This window comes from Salvelinus namaycush, chromosome 5 (assembly GCF_016432855.1).
Source record: "Salvelinus namaycush isolate Seneca chromosome 5, SaNama_1.0, whole genome shotgun sequence".
Classification (NCBI taxonomy): Eukaryota; Metazoa; Chordata; class Actinopteri; order Salmoniformes; family Salmonidae; genus Salvelinus; species Salvelinus namaycush.
The window spans coordinates 57,317,888-57,333,541 of record NC_052311.1 but is presented as its reverse complement, the minus strand read 5'-3'; the positions used below and the strand labels follow the sequence as shown (position 1 = coordinate 57,333,541).

The 15,654-nt window shown below is 43.3% G+C and overlaps 1 pseudogene; it reads right to left on the bottom strand.

Moving 5' to 3' along the window:
• Positions 1-3,649: 3,649 nt before the first annotated feature.
• Positions 3,650-15,654, bottom strand: part of LOC120047205 — a 30,611-nt pseudogene continuing 18,606 nt past the window's right edge.

Below are 15,654 nucleotides of genomic sequence, written 5' to 3'. Positions count from 1 at the left end.
AGGAATGGAAGCAGATTAACCACAGAAGACAGTGCAAATCTGTAGCTTTCAACTATGTGTTTATGGGATAGCATCAAGACATTTTTTGACAGGTCAATACATTTACTTGAAAAAGTACAAGATCGAAGTTTATGATGTTTATAATTTTCTGCAATTATGTGGTAACACTTCACTTAACACCCAGTGTTATTACACGGTCATAACCATGTCATGTCAAAAGAGCTGACATAACTTCTCATAACCTGTCATAATATGGTCATAGCACTGTCATGACACATATATTTACACCTGTTGTGACATATATTGTGTTTTTTTATGGCTGGTTATGACACCTACAGTTGAAGTCGGAAGTTTACATACACCTTAGCCAAATACATTTAAACTCAGTTTTTCACAATTCCTGACATTTAATCCTAGTAAAAATTCCCTGGCTTAGGTTAGTTAGGATCACCACTTTATTTTAAGAATTTGAAATGTCAGAATAATAGTAGAGAGAATGATTTATTTCAGCTTTTATTTCTTTCATCACGTTCCCAGTGGGTCAGAAGTTTACATACACTCAATTAGTATTTAGTAGCATTGCCTTTAAATTGTTTAACTTGGGTCAAATGTTTCGGGTAGCATTCCACAAGCTTCCCACAATAAAGTGGGTGAATTTTGGCCCATTCCTCCTGACAGAGCTGGTGTAACTGAGTCAGGTTTGTAGGCCTCCTTGCTCGCACACGCTTTTTCAGTTCTGCCCACAAATTTTCTATAGGATTGAGGTCAGGGCTTTGTGATGGCCACTCCAATACCTTGACTTTGTTGTCCTTAAGCCATTTTTCCACAACTTTGGAAGTATGCTTGGGGTCATTGTCCATTTGGAAGATTGCGATCAAGCTTTAACTTCCTGACTGATGTCTTGAGATGTTGCTTCAATATATACACATACTTTTTCTTCTTCATCATGCCATCTATTTTGTGAAGTGCACCAGTCCTTCCTGCAGCAAAACACCCCCACAACATGATGCTGCCACCCCCGTGCTTCACGGTTGGGATGGTGTTCTTCGGCTTGCAAGCCTCCCCCTTTTTCCTCCAAACATAACGATGATCATTATGGCCAAACAGTTCTGTTTTTGTTTCATTAGACCAGAGGACATTTCTCCAACAAGTACGATCTTTGTCCCCATGTGCAGTTGCAAACCGTAGTCTGGCTTTTTTTATGGCAGTTTTGGAGCAGTGGCTTCTTCCTTGCTGAGCGGCCTTTCAGGTTATGTCGATATAGGACTCGTTTTACTGTGGATATAGATACTTTTGTACCCGTTTCCTCCAGCATCTTCACAAGGTCCTTTGCTGTTGTTCTGGGATGATTTACACTTTTCGCAAGTACTTTCATCTCTAGGAGACAGAACACATCTCCTTCCTGAGCAGTATGACGGCTGCGTGGTCCCATTGTGTTTATACCTGCATACTATTGTTTTTACAGATGAACGTGGTACCTTCAGGCGTTTAGACATTGCTCCCAAATATGAACCAGACTTGTGGAGGTCTACAATTTTTTTTCTGTCGTCTTGGCTGATTTATTTAGATTTTCCCATGAGGTCAAGCAAAGAGGCACTGAGTTTGAAGGTAGGCCTCGAAATACATCCACAGGTACACCTCCAATTGGCTCAAATGATGTCAATTAGCCTATCAGAACTTCTAAAGCCATGACATAATTTTCTGGAATTGTCCAAGCTGTTTAAGGGCACAGTCAACTTAGTGTATGTAAACTTCTGACCCACTGGAATTGTGATACAGTGAATTCTAAGTGAAATAATCTGTCTGTAAACAATTGGAAAAATGACTTGCGTCATGCACAAGTAGATGTCCTAACCGACTTGCCAAAACTATTGTTTAGCAAGAAATGTGTGGAGTGGTTGAAAAATGAGTTTTAATGACTCCAACCTAAGTGTATGTAAACTTCCAACTTCAACTGTTCATAAGAGTGTGAAAACCTACATTTATTCAAATTAGTTTTTTTCCATGCCAAAAAGTTTCCTTTCATTTGAAAGTTTTTCTTAAATCCTTTGTTTTTGTTGAAATTAATTCTTTACAGTCATATTTTTTTCATCATTTTAAATAACTTGTAGCAAATAAATGTCATGACAAAGTCAAGAAGCATTATGATCATAATCATATAAGCCAGATAAGACTATCACGTACATGCCCTTATATCAGTCATCAGTCAAAAAGAGGGGGTCTGGTCTTGCTCCTGAAATCTGCTCTTGACTTCATCCTCGTCATCAACAGAGCATTGGGGTAGGTGCATGTCTGACATCAATGTGTGTGCAATTACAATGATACTTTAACAACATAAATAAAGAAATATATATACGGTACCAGTCAACAGTTTGGACACATCTACACATTCAAGAGTTTCTCTTTATTTTTTTTAATGTTTTCTACATTGTAGAATAATAGTGAAGACATCACAACTATGAAATAACACATGGAATCATGTAGTAACCAAAAAAGTCTTAAACAAACCCACATATATTAAATATTTGAGATTCTTCAAAGTAGCCACCCTATGCCTTGATGACAGCTTTGCACACTCTTGGCATGAGTAATCCCTTGAATGAGTACATCTGTCCAAACGTTTGACTGGTACTGTACTGTATACATATCATTGACACTGTTGACAAGTAGGATATGGTGTAATGGAATGTTTTGCTTTGTGTGGTAGGTTTTGTGGGTTTTGACACTCTTATGTAGGTGTCATAACCAGCCATAAAATAACACAATATACATCACAACAGGTCTATATATATGTGTCATGACAGTGTTATGATCATATTATAATAGGTTCTGACAAGTTATGTCAGCTGCTATTACATATTATGACATGGTTATGACCGTGTCATAACCTGTAATGACGCTGCGTGTCAAGTAAAGTGTTACCAATTATGTTTTATGTATCATATATTGCTATTGGTGATTTTGTTTATAATAAAGTTGTGGGGGTGTAGCCTGTTGTTACACACACCTGGCATGTGGCTGGAAGATCATTCATAAAACTTCCATGTTGTGTGATTCTGATTGTGGTGATGCCATGCATAGATTGCAACAATTGCATAGAAATTATCGTACGGCAATGTGATGATGCAGTCTGTTTGCATGCGGTGTCTGAGTTCTATTTCTCTTGGAGCTTCATCCCCTCTCTCTCTACCACTCTCCCTTTTCTCAACTCTCTCTAAGCTGACTCTTTCTTTAAGCTCAGTTTTCCCCTGTGAATGTTTTATGTTGCTCTCTGAACCACCCTCATCCCTGTGTGTGTGGCAGCTGCCACGGCTCTCTCATTAGCTGCCAGAGAGCTGAGCCCCTGAGTCTGTATGTATCTGTTCCTCTGGAGTGGATCTCTGCCAGGCTCAGCTGAGGCTCAGCTCTGGGATCCCTTGCAGACAAACCTCACTGCCTTCCAGACAGACCTCACTGCCTTCCAGACAGACCTCATTGGCTTGCTGATGAAAACAAACAGCCTGCAGGGATCAGTGACTGATCTGCATGCTGCTCTACCTTGATACGTCCCAGGCTCTATCTATTGCAGGACCACAGCACAGCAAGCAGGATTGAAATCTGTCTCTGTGTGTGTGACTATAACAACAAATGAAAGACTAAATGATAACCATCAGTCTCCCTCAAAGTCTTGCATTTTCAATTGTAGCCCAGTGTGTGTGTGTGTGTGTGTGTGTGTGCGTGCGTGCATGCTTGCATGGGTGTGCTGAGAACACATCAGGCTTCTCTTCTTTATGGCTACATTTAGACAGGCATCCCAATTCTGATTTTCACTAATTGGTCATTTTATCATTTAGATCAGCTCTGAATAAGATCTGATGTGAAAAGATCTGATAGGATTGGTCAAAAGGCCAATAACAGGCCAAAAAATAATAATTGGACAGCCTGTCTAAACACAGCCTATTAGGCCCTAAGTGAATGTGAAAGCTGATGAGTGCTGGCTGCTGAGTAGAGGAGCAAATTGTCTTGCTGTGTTCAGTAATGGAGGTCAGGGGGCCTCAAGGGGCCCCAACAGGGCTAAGCCTGTTAACCTCCCAGGTCTGCTGATCACAGCGCTCCACTGCTCTAGTCCAACGCCATGACATCCATTTACTCAGCTTTCTCTCTTCCTCTCGCTCTCTGCCTGCTTTAATGCAGCTATATACTGAGCTGAGCTAAAGCCAAAAAACAAAGACACCTGCTAAGAGGATAGAAATATGGTGTTGAGCCAATATACACGAGTGCCAATATACACAGAATTAGCTCACGGACACGCAACACACAGCTCTTTCTAAACATGCATTGATTATTCAATCCAAAGACTTGTTTGTTTGAGCATGAATGAAGAGTCATACTCCCCAAAAGGGAATACATGATACCCTCCTTTACCTACCATCCATGTCTCTTTCTTCCCCCTCCCTGTCCTCCCTGATTCTGATTAAGGCAGTTTATGTTTTTCACTTTTAATTGTGAGGTAGTCACACCTATTTCTCTTCTAATACACTCCTGGTCCTCAACTGTCCCCCATCTAGAGGAGCTGAGCCCTGTAAGAAGCGTGTTCGTCTGACCAGCTGTGTGGAGGACTTCCGCCCCCCTGCAGACCCTGACAACCGGCCCTGCCTCCATCGCCCCTTACTGGACTCCTCTCTCAGCCGCTCACTCTTCCACTGCTACATCAATGAGGAACAGGCCCAGGAGGGGTCGAGGCCTAGAGCTGGGGCACGAGTTGTGGGAGCACCCAGAGGAGGGCTTGTCCAGGGGCCGGGGCGAGGCAGGTCAGGCAGCCCAGAGGAGGGGGTGGTGGTGGGGATGGAAGTAGGTGTCAGCCGTGCCCTGCAAGGGGCTGCCATGTTGGGGGGGAACCGGACTGACCACAGAGAGGCAATGTCCCTGTCCCACTTCAACATCCCTAACGTTGTGAACTCTGAGCACTGCTCCGCCCTGGGGGCGGATGATCTGCTGCTGGGGGAGCCGCCAATCATCATGGAGGGGGTGTGTCATTGGCCCCACAGTGCACATCACATGATGGACTAAGGTCCTCTACTTCCTGGGGTGCCGCCAATCATCCTGGAGGGGTAGTGTCGTTCCCATGGGGTCCTTCACACGATTGACTGGGGGAACCATCAATCATCCTAGAGGGGCAGTGTCATCGGCCACTTAGTGCCCTTCAGAAGACGGACTGTCCTGCCCATCACACAATAGACTAGGGTCCTGCTTACTTCCCACACCCACCTCCGTTAGGACATTATAGATAATTATGAGGACATCACAGGACTCCTCAGCCTTATATAGAGAGAGTTGTGTCAAGGTCCTAATTTAACATTCTGTGTTGTGCCAGTCATGTACAGTGCAAGCTCTCCTAATTAGGCTGTGGTTCCAGCTTCTCACACCACCTCCATTGTGAGGACATTCTGGATTATTCTGGATCCTCCTACAGTAACTGTACCTCCTGACATTTTCATTCTGTTCAGATTTGGTTCAGGCTAAAATACTGTACAGTCAAAATATATAAACGTTAATTAACAATAGATTTAAATATACATATGTGACATGAGCTACTTTTCTAATCTTTATGTCAACAAGGTTGCCTACGCAGAGCCAGAACTTGTGACGTCACATCTCGACGCTAAACTGGAAGTCCAGCTTCATCAAGTTGATTCGAATGTTTTTATTTATTTAACTAGGCAAGTCAGTTAAGAACAAATTCTAATTTACAATGACGGCCTACCACAGCCAAATCCTCCCCTAACCCGGACGATGCTGGGCCAATTGTGCGCCACCCTATGGGACCCCCGATAACGGCCTGTTGCGATACATCCCAGAATCGAACCTGGGTCTGTAGTGATGCTGCGCCACTCGGTCCCCCCGTATAGTGGTGGAGGCCTTGCAGGAATCAGTTAAGGGGATGGAGACAACAGAAGAGGCAAGGAGAATTTGATACAACAACCAAAATGTACCAGAAAGGCAAGACACTTCTCTTGGGTTTTCAATTCAACAGTCGTCTGAATGTTGTCCTTGTTCTGTACTAATTGTAGCACACCTGTTAATCACGAGAACTGTTATATACCTTACTTTTTATATACCATGTGTTGCTCCTGTCAATGCTTTACCTACATGTCATATCAAGGTCTCGTCTGCCAAGTCTATAGAAGGTTGTGACTAATAAAACCATTTAAACGCCAGCTGATTGTGTTCATCATATAACCATTTCAAAGTACCTTGGAACCACGAAATAGAGTAAAGTTCTCTAATTCTGAAGATAACAAGTGATGGATTGTTTCACTATTATCGTTTTTACAGGATTTTAAGACATCCTCCAGCAATTTGTTTTTAATTTTCCCTTTTGAAAAGTGATATCCCAAGTATAAATACAGTAAAATACATTGAGCAAAATGCTGTTTTTTAGACAGTAGTATTGCATTCAAGGAGTTGGTTTGATGTGATGTCATCAGCCTCCCCTTGCTTGAGAAAAAATGTAGTAGCAATAGAGAACAAAAGAGGAAAGGCCAACCCCCCCCCATTTGTGCTATATAATGACTTACCTGGACCACCTATTGAGATGTGCCTTTTGTTAAGTAAATGAGTTGAAAAGGAGACTTGAGTAGAACTTTAAAATCCCTGCTGTGTTTGATGCAGTTTCCTTTACAATCGGGAAGAATAAACCTAATATTATTATTGGGACACCTGGGCTGGGTTAACCGGAGACACCTGGGCTGGGTTTACCGGAGACACCTGGGCTGGGTTTACAGGAGACACCTGGGCTGGGTTTACCGGAGACACCTGGGCTGGGTTTACCGGAGACACCTGGGCTGGGTTTACCGGAGACACCTGGGCTGGGTTTACAGGAGACACCTGGGCTGCGTTTACAGGAGACATCTGGGCTGGGTTTACAAAATGCTTCACTGCCATGAATAACTACAGCCACTTATTTCTTGTCAATATGTTATGCTAATACGGCGGCAGGTAGCCTAGTGGTTAGAGAGTTGGGCCAGTAACCGAAAGGTTGCTGGATCGAATCCCCGAGCTGAGAAGGTAAAAATCTGTCGTTCTGTCCCTGAACAAGGCAGTTAACCCATTGTTCCCCGGTAGGCCGTCATTGTAAATAAGAATTTTTTCTTAACCGACTTGCCTGGTGAAATAAAAAAGTTATACATGTTAATAATACATATTTGATGATATGCTAATGTGTAGCAACAACCCACAACTGGGGTCAACAGCAACAATCATCTTGGGGATAACAATAGGCCAATTTCAAAATGTATGAATTTTAATAATTAGTTAGTCACCTTTGAGATGTTTCATCTGTGTGCTTTACTGAACACACGTTACAAATTCAAAACACACACAGGAAAAAAATATACAAAAAGGTCCTTTATTTTTCTAACATGCATTAAATAACTTAAAATAAATTCCAATGATCAAGTATAAAAATACAAATCTACAAAAATAAATAACCTGATTGTTCAGCACAATGATGGGTTCTCCTAAAGGTTGTGTGAATTGCTTCCAAATCTGCCCTCTCCTTGTCTTCTCCCCTTTATCTGCACTGAATAAAAAATTCTTAACTGAAATAGTGGAAGCTCATCATTAGGCTGGCTTTGGCCTGGTCATGGTGAGGACAGATGTGTAAGTAATTAGAAAAAGCCTATGTCCCATGTTTCAGGTCCTCCAGCTGAAGGGTACAGCAGAAGCCCGGTCCGGAGCAGGGATGACCACTCCCTGTCTCTGAAGTTCTCTCAAGACGTCCAGGAGACCTCCAGCTCCCGGGTCTTCCCCTGAGCCAGCCTCCTCCAACGCTCCACCTCAGACTGCTGCTCAGCCTCCACCACCAGCCGAGTCTGACCTATCACCTGCAGGATGGCACCGTGGGCATATGTGTTATTCAGTGTTCTTTCTGTGGGTGTGTGTATTTACCTGCAGCAGCTCTTTCTTCCTCTCTGTGTGTGTGTGCGTTCAACTGCTGGAGCTCTTTCTCCCTCTGAGTGTGTCGTAGCTCCATGCTGTGGATCTTTCTCTCCAGGCTAGTGAAGTGTCGGAGCTCTGGGCTGTGGCACTCCTTGGCCTGCTTCAGCTCCTCCAACAGCCTTGTCAGCTAAACAGAGCGTTAAAGAGATGAAGCAAGCATTAATGTTGAGCTTTCCCCAGGAAATACAGTCCGGTCTGAATAATAAAGCAATGCTCTGCCTTCTTAACAACAGTATCAACAAGGCAGATCCTACAGGCCCTAGTTTTGTCGCACCTTGACTACTGTTCAGTCGTGTGGTCAGGTGCAACCAAAAAGGACTTAGGAAAATTGCAATTGGTTCAGAACAGGGCAGCACGGCTGGCCCTTGGATGTACACAGAGAGCTAATATTAATAATATGCATGTCAATCTCTCCTGGCTCAAAGTGGAGGAGAGATTGACTTCATCACTGCTTGTATTTATGAGAGGTATTGACATGTTGAATGCACCGAGCTGTATGTCTAAACTACTGGCACACAGCTCAGACACCCATGCATACCCCACAAGACATGCCACAAGAGGTGTCTTCACAGTCCCCAAGTCCAGAACAGACTATGGGAGGCACACAGTACTACATAGAGCCATGACTGCATGGAACTCTATTCCACATCAAGTAACTGACGCAAGCAGTAAAATTAGATTTAAAAAACAGATAAATAAAACACCTTATGGAACAGTGGGGACTGTGAAGCAACACACACATTGGCAGACATGCATACACACACACACATGATAACATACACATGGATTTAGTACTGTAGATATGTGGTAGTGGTGGAGTAGGGGCCTGAGGGCACACAGTGTGTTGTGAAATCTGTGAATATATTGTATTGTTTGAAAATTGTATTAACTGCCTTAATTTTGCTGAACACCAGGAATAGTAGCTGCTGCTTTGGCAGAATCTAACGGGGATCCGTAATAAATACAAAATACCTTGTGTTGTTTCCTTGCTATGACACTTCAAGTACTAGTGTGTTGATGAAGTTGTGAATGTGTGACAGGACAATAAATGTTATCGGAGTCACAAGTACCTGGTTCTGTAGGGTGTCCTCCCTCAGCATGGACACAGCCAGAGCATCCTTGGTCCCCTGCAGTTCCTTCACCTGGTCACGCAAATGCTGCACCATGATCTGATGGTTCATAAAAACACACAAACCTGTTGATACGTTATACCTGGAACACCACCACCACCAATAACTTTCAGTTCACATGTGATTGGTCCATTGTGAGCCTTTACCTCCTGCGTGGTTACCTGATTGGTCAGTTCGGCCACTTTAGAGGAGGAGTGGGCGAGGGCGTGGCCGGTAAGCAGGCGCTCCAGCTCCCTCTGATGGTCAGCCCTGAGAGAGGACACCTGCTCTGCTGAATGCTGCTGTACCCTGCAGGACAGGTAGATACACCACCATGAATCATCTAGCATCCTCTAACCCAGCGCTCCAGAGGGGTGACTACGATATTAGCTAGATTTACTCAGGGTTTTCTAAAGCTAGCCAGCTTCAGCTAGCTTCACATTCTAGTTCAGGCTTCATCCATGGCGGTGGATATTGCTTGTCCGCCTGCCGCCAACTCTAGCAGGCTTGTAACTGTGTGCATATCGCACGTGGCTAGCCAAACGCTGAACTCTTCATTGAGACAATGCTGAAACATCAATCCATGGGCGAGTCAGTGCCACATTTTTCATTTACGCAGAGATCAAAATGAAAGAAAGGTTCTTACAAATTCATCAAGATATGGTGTAAAACAGGGTTTCAGAAGGGTGCTACTAATTACCCCAAACAGGTACCCAAAACAACCCAAAAGTACACAAAACCACCACAAACTGGCAGCCAAAACAACACAAAACCACCCAAATGATCAGTTTAGGTTCACGTTTTGGTGTCAATAATGGCTTGGTCGACTGTGTATTTTAGTGACGCTGATTAGATTTCATATGGTGATGTCATGAAACAGCCAGGCCAAGCTGCTACTAAACCTCTGCTGCCCTTCCCCATTTAAAACAATACAGCATGAGACAACTGGTTTCATATTCACTATGACCTACAAACAGTAACACGCACTCACTTTCCCGTTGAACTCATCTTTTTCTCAAATCCACAGGACATAAAAAAAAACATAGGAGGTAAGATGGATATAGATTGAGACATGACATGTAGTATTTTCATATTTTAGTATAGGCTTTTCATATTAATTTGAAAATCCTGTTCTTCTCAGAAGATTTTGCACAAAAACAAGCATCTCTCTAAAATGTCAACAGAGCAGATACCAAGTTTTTTATTTTCAAAGCCTTTTAATTCAGCTTGTGTAATGCTAATTTCGCGATCCACGGAAACAATTATCCTCCTTCAATGAGATGACCTGTGATTAGTATGTAGATCAGTGTGTCCTGTCTGTTGACGCATACAGATGTTGGTACAAGGTGCTGCCAACACCAGATGGCCAGGGACGCTGTCTGTGTTCCGAAGAGCAACCTATTCCCTTTAATGTGCACTGCTTTTGACCAGAGCTGTTTTAGGCACTTTTGGATTGTTTTGGGTACTTTTGGGGTGATTAGTAGGACCCTTTTAGAAGTGTCTTCTTTATTTTATTATTTATCATTAATGCAGACTTTGGTGTGCTTATCAATGCATGAGCACCTTTCCCCCACTCCTATTGATAAAACGGGCTTCTTTGCATGTTCAAGCCCGTCTCAAAATACAACACTGCCCCTTTAAGGCTCTCCTGGACGCATCACCGGGGGCAGGACACCTACAGTACCCGATGTCACAGGAAGGCCAAAAAGATCATCAAGGACATCAACCACCTGAGCCACTGCCTGTTCACCCCGCTACCATCCAGAAGGCGAGGACAGTACAGGTGCATCAAAGCTGGGACCGAGAGACTGAAAAACAGCTTCTATTTCAAGGCAACCAGACTGTTAATTAAACAGCCGTCACTAACACAGAGAGGCTGCTGCCTACATACAGACTTGAAATCATTGGCCACTTTAATAAATGGAACACTAGTCACTTTAATAATAATGTTTACATATCTTGCATTACTCTTCTCATATGTATATACTGTATTTTTATACCATCTATTGCATCTTGCCTATGCCGCTCGGTCATTGCTCATCCATATATTTATATGTATATATTCTTATTCCATCCCTTTAGATTTGTGTGTATTAGGTAGATGTTGTGGAATTGTTAGATTACTTGTTTATATTGCGACACTGTCGGAACTAGAAGCACAAGAATTTCAGCAGGTAGCCTGGTGGTTAGAACGTTGGACTAGTAACCGAAAGGTTGCAAGATCGAATCCCCGAGCTGACAAGGTAAAAATCTGTTGTTCTGCCCCTGAACAAGGCGGTTCACCCACTGTTCCTAGGCCGTCATTGAAAATAAAAATTTGTTCTTAACTGACTTGTCTAGTTAAATAAAGGTAAAATAAATGTTACAAAATTTGCTAATCATGTGTATGTGACCAATGACATCTGCTAACCATGTGTATGTGACCAATGACATCTGCTAACCATGTGTATGTGACCAATGACATCTGCTAACCATGTGTATGTGACCAATGACATCTGCTAACCATGTGTATGTGACCAATGACATCTGCTAACCATGTGTATGTGACCAATGACATCTGCTAACCATGTGTATGTGACCAATGACATCTGCTAACCATGTGTATGTGACCAATGACATCTGCTAACCATGTGTATGTGACCAATGACATCTGCTAACCATGTGTATGTGACCAATGGCATCTGCTAACCATGTGTATGTGACCAATGACATCTGCTAACCATGTGTATGTGACCAATGACATCTGCTAACCATGTGTATGTGACCAATGACATCTGCTAACCATGTGTATGTGACCAATGACATCTGCTAACCATGTGTATGTGACCAATGACATCTGCTAACCATGTGTATGTGACCAATGACATCTGCTAACCATGTGTATGTGACCAATGACATCTGCTAACCATGTGTATGTGACCAATGACATCTGCTAACCATGTGTATGTGACCAATGACATCTGCTAACCATGTGTATGTGACCAATGACATCTGCTAACCATGTGTATGTGACCAATGACATCTGCTAACCATGTGTATGTGACCAATGACATCTGCTAACCATGTGTATGTGACCAATGACATCTGCTAACCATGTGTATGTGACCAATGACATCTGCTAACCATGTGTATGTGACCAATGACATCTGCTAACCATGTGTAAGTGACCAATGACATCTGCTAACCATGTGTATGTGACCAATGACATCTGCTAATCATGTGTATGTGACCAATGACATCTGCTAACCATGTGTATGTGACCAATGACATCTGCTAACCATGTGTAAGTGACCAATGACATCTGCTAACCATGTGTATGTGACCAAAGACATCTGCTAACCATGTGTATGTGACCAATGACATCTGCTAACCATGTGTAAGTGACCAATGACATCTGCTAACCATGTGTAAGTGACCAATGACATCTGCTAACCATGTGTATGTGACCAATGACATCTGCTAACCATGTGTAAGTGACCAATGGCATCTGCTAACCATGTGTAAGTGACTAATGACATCTGCTAACCATGTGTAAGTGACCAATGACATCTGCTAACCATGTGTATGTGACCCATAACATCTGCTAACCATGTGTAAGTGACCAATGGCATCTGTTAACCATGTGTAAGTGACCAATGGCATCTGCTAACCATGTGTAAGTGACCAATGACATCTGCTAACCATGTGTAAGTGACCAATGACATCTGCTAACCATGTGTAAGTGACCAATGGCATCTGCTAACCATGTGTAAGTGACCAATGACATCTGCTAACCATGTGTAAGTGACCAATGACATCTGCTAACCATGTGTATGTGACCAATGACATCTGCTAACCATGTGTATGTGACCAATGACATCTGCTAACCATGTGTATGTGACCAATGACATCTGCTAACCATGTGTATGTGACCAATGACATCTGCTAACCATGTGTATGTGACCAATGACATCTGCTAACCATGTGTATGTGACCAATGACATCTGCTAACCATGTGTATGTGACCAATGACATCTGCTAACCATGTGTATGTGACCAATGACATCTGCTAACCATGTGTAAGTGACCAATGACATCTGCTAACCATGTGTATGTGACCAATGACATCTGCTAATCATGTGTATGTGACCAATGACATCTGCTAACCATGTGTATGTGACCAATGACATCTGCTAACCATGTGTAAGTGACCAATGACATCTGCTAACCATGTGTATGTGACCAAAGACATCTGCTAACCATGTGTATGTGACCAATGACATCTGCTAACCATGTGTAAGTGACCAATGACATCTGCTAACCATGTGTAAGTGACCAATGACATCTGCTAACCATGTGTATGTGACCAATGACATCTGCTAACCATGTGTAAGTGACCAATGGCATCTGCTAACCATGTGTAAGTGACTAATGACATCTGCTAACCATGTGTAAGTGACCAATGACATCTGCTAACCATGTGTATGTGACCCATAACATCTGCTAACCATGTGTAAGTGACCAATGGCATCTGTTAACCATGTGTAAGTGACCAATGGCATCTGCTAACCATGTGTAAGTGACCAATGACATCTGCTAACCATGTGTAAGTGACCAATGACATCTGCTAACCATGTGTAAGTGACCAATGGCATCTGCTAACCATGTGTAAGTGACCAATGACATCTGCTAACCATGTGTAAGTGACCAATGATATCTGCTAACCATGTGTAAGTGACCAATGGCATCTGCTAACCATGTGTAAGTGACCAATGACATCTGCTAACCATGTGTAAGTGATTTGGAGGACAGTTGGCCACTCTTGGTAGTCTATAAAATATTGCAACATTACAATTACAACCAAATTATTTTAATGTATTTATAAAATAAGGCCCTTCAGGTCTCGAAATTAAGGGCGTCCCATCGTCCCTGGGACGAAAAAAAATGTCTTCAAAGAAGACTCTGGGACAATAGATCCAAAATAAATACAACAGCTGCACATACAATTTAAAAAGCAATGAGGTTGATGAAACAGATCAGACCGTTTAGCTTAAAACGTTGATAACGTTTAATTTCTTCATATTATAAACACAACAATAATCTACGTAGGAATATTCCAGTATGTCTGTATGGAGGAAACTGTGTTTGTAAACAAAGACTTATAGAAGTTCTATCAATGAACAATGTTCTACCAATGAGTCAGGCACCTCTATAACCACTGAACTACTGGAGTCCTTTGTACTGAAAGGTTTTATTGTGGGACTAAATAAAGCATTCAAAATAAGTGTGTGTGTGAGCTGTGTGTGTGTGTCTACATGCCTGCGCAGCTCGGCCTGGGCCTGTGCGGCTGCAGCCTGCAGTACCACTCTCTCCTTGTCCTCTGCAGCTCAAGCTGCTCCAGACGCAGCCTTAACCCCTCGCTCCCCTGCAGCACCTCTGAGATGTGGCTCCCAGAGAACGCTGTGGGCTGGTAGTCCTTCTCATCCTGAGTGGGAGGGAAGGTTGCGGTCTCTCCCACCGTGCCTCCCCTCTCCCCTGGGGTAGCCACCACCACCATGGGTCCTTTGGATCCGGCCGCCTGCCGTCTGGCCTCCCCAGGCCCAACACAGCATGGTCTTCCTCTCCATCTGGAGTCTCTCCACGGTGCGGCTCAGTTCCTGGACGCTGTGGGTCTTGGCTGACAGCTCCTGGTTGAGTCTCTCTATCCAGACCCCCAGGGCCGTCTCTGCTTGGTGCTGGTGGTGGGACGAGCTGTGTTGGGGGGCTCTCTCTGGCTCGGTGGTAGACTGATTTAATTTATTTAAATAAAATACACATGCTCCAGATACAGTGGCGTGCCGTGGGCCTGGGCCTTCAGTGAGGTACTACACAGTCCCACCCGAATTAATCCACCTCATTATGATGCCATGGCTCTAGACACTATACATTTAGACAGAAACGCAGTATAACCAGGCGTTGCGTCACCTTGAAATTGACAAATTGACATTTTTGGGTAAACAGTGTTTACCCAAAAACATGACACAATCAATGAGTCTTTTCAATATTTCCCTTCACCTTTTCATTGTGCAGCTCCGTTGCCCTGCGCGTTTGTTCTTTGAGCTGTAGATCCACTCCGGTGTCCCCAAAAGTTTTCAAAAGCACCATTGCTTGTTAGTGCCCAGCCGTACTTTGGTGTCTCGTTGCTGCCTTGGTTAGACAACTCAAGTTTGCAAAGCCAGTGTGGCTCCAAACACCAAATCGATCACTTGCAAATAATAGGCATTCCCAGCAGTACAGTTTGCAGTGCTTCTCGGAGCCAAGGAGCCTGTGAGCCATTGACAGCGCTCGTAGTTGAAACTTTGAAAGTGGCGAGCGAACGAAGCACTTTCCCGCCTGTGACAGGCTTTGTGGCGTCGGGCGACCTCTCCTTACAATGTCTAACTTTTCTTGAAAAGTTTGTCTTGAGAATGGCGTTATAATTATATCCTCGACCAAATCGATATCTTCTCCTCCTTCCGCCATTGTGGGTTGAAAAAACAGCTTAGTAGTACGCAAATTAATTCGTTTATCAAATTCAGTTTCCTAGATCTCCATAGGACCTGCCTCT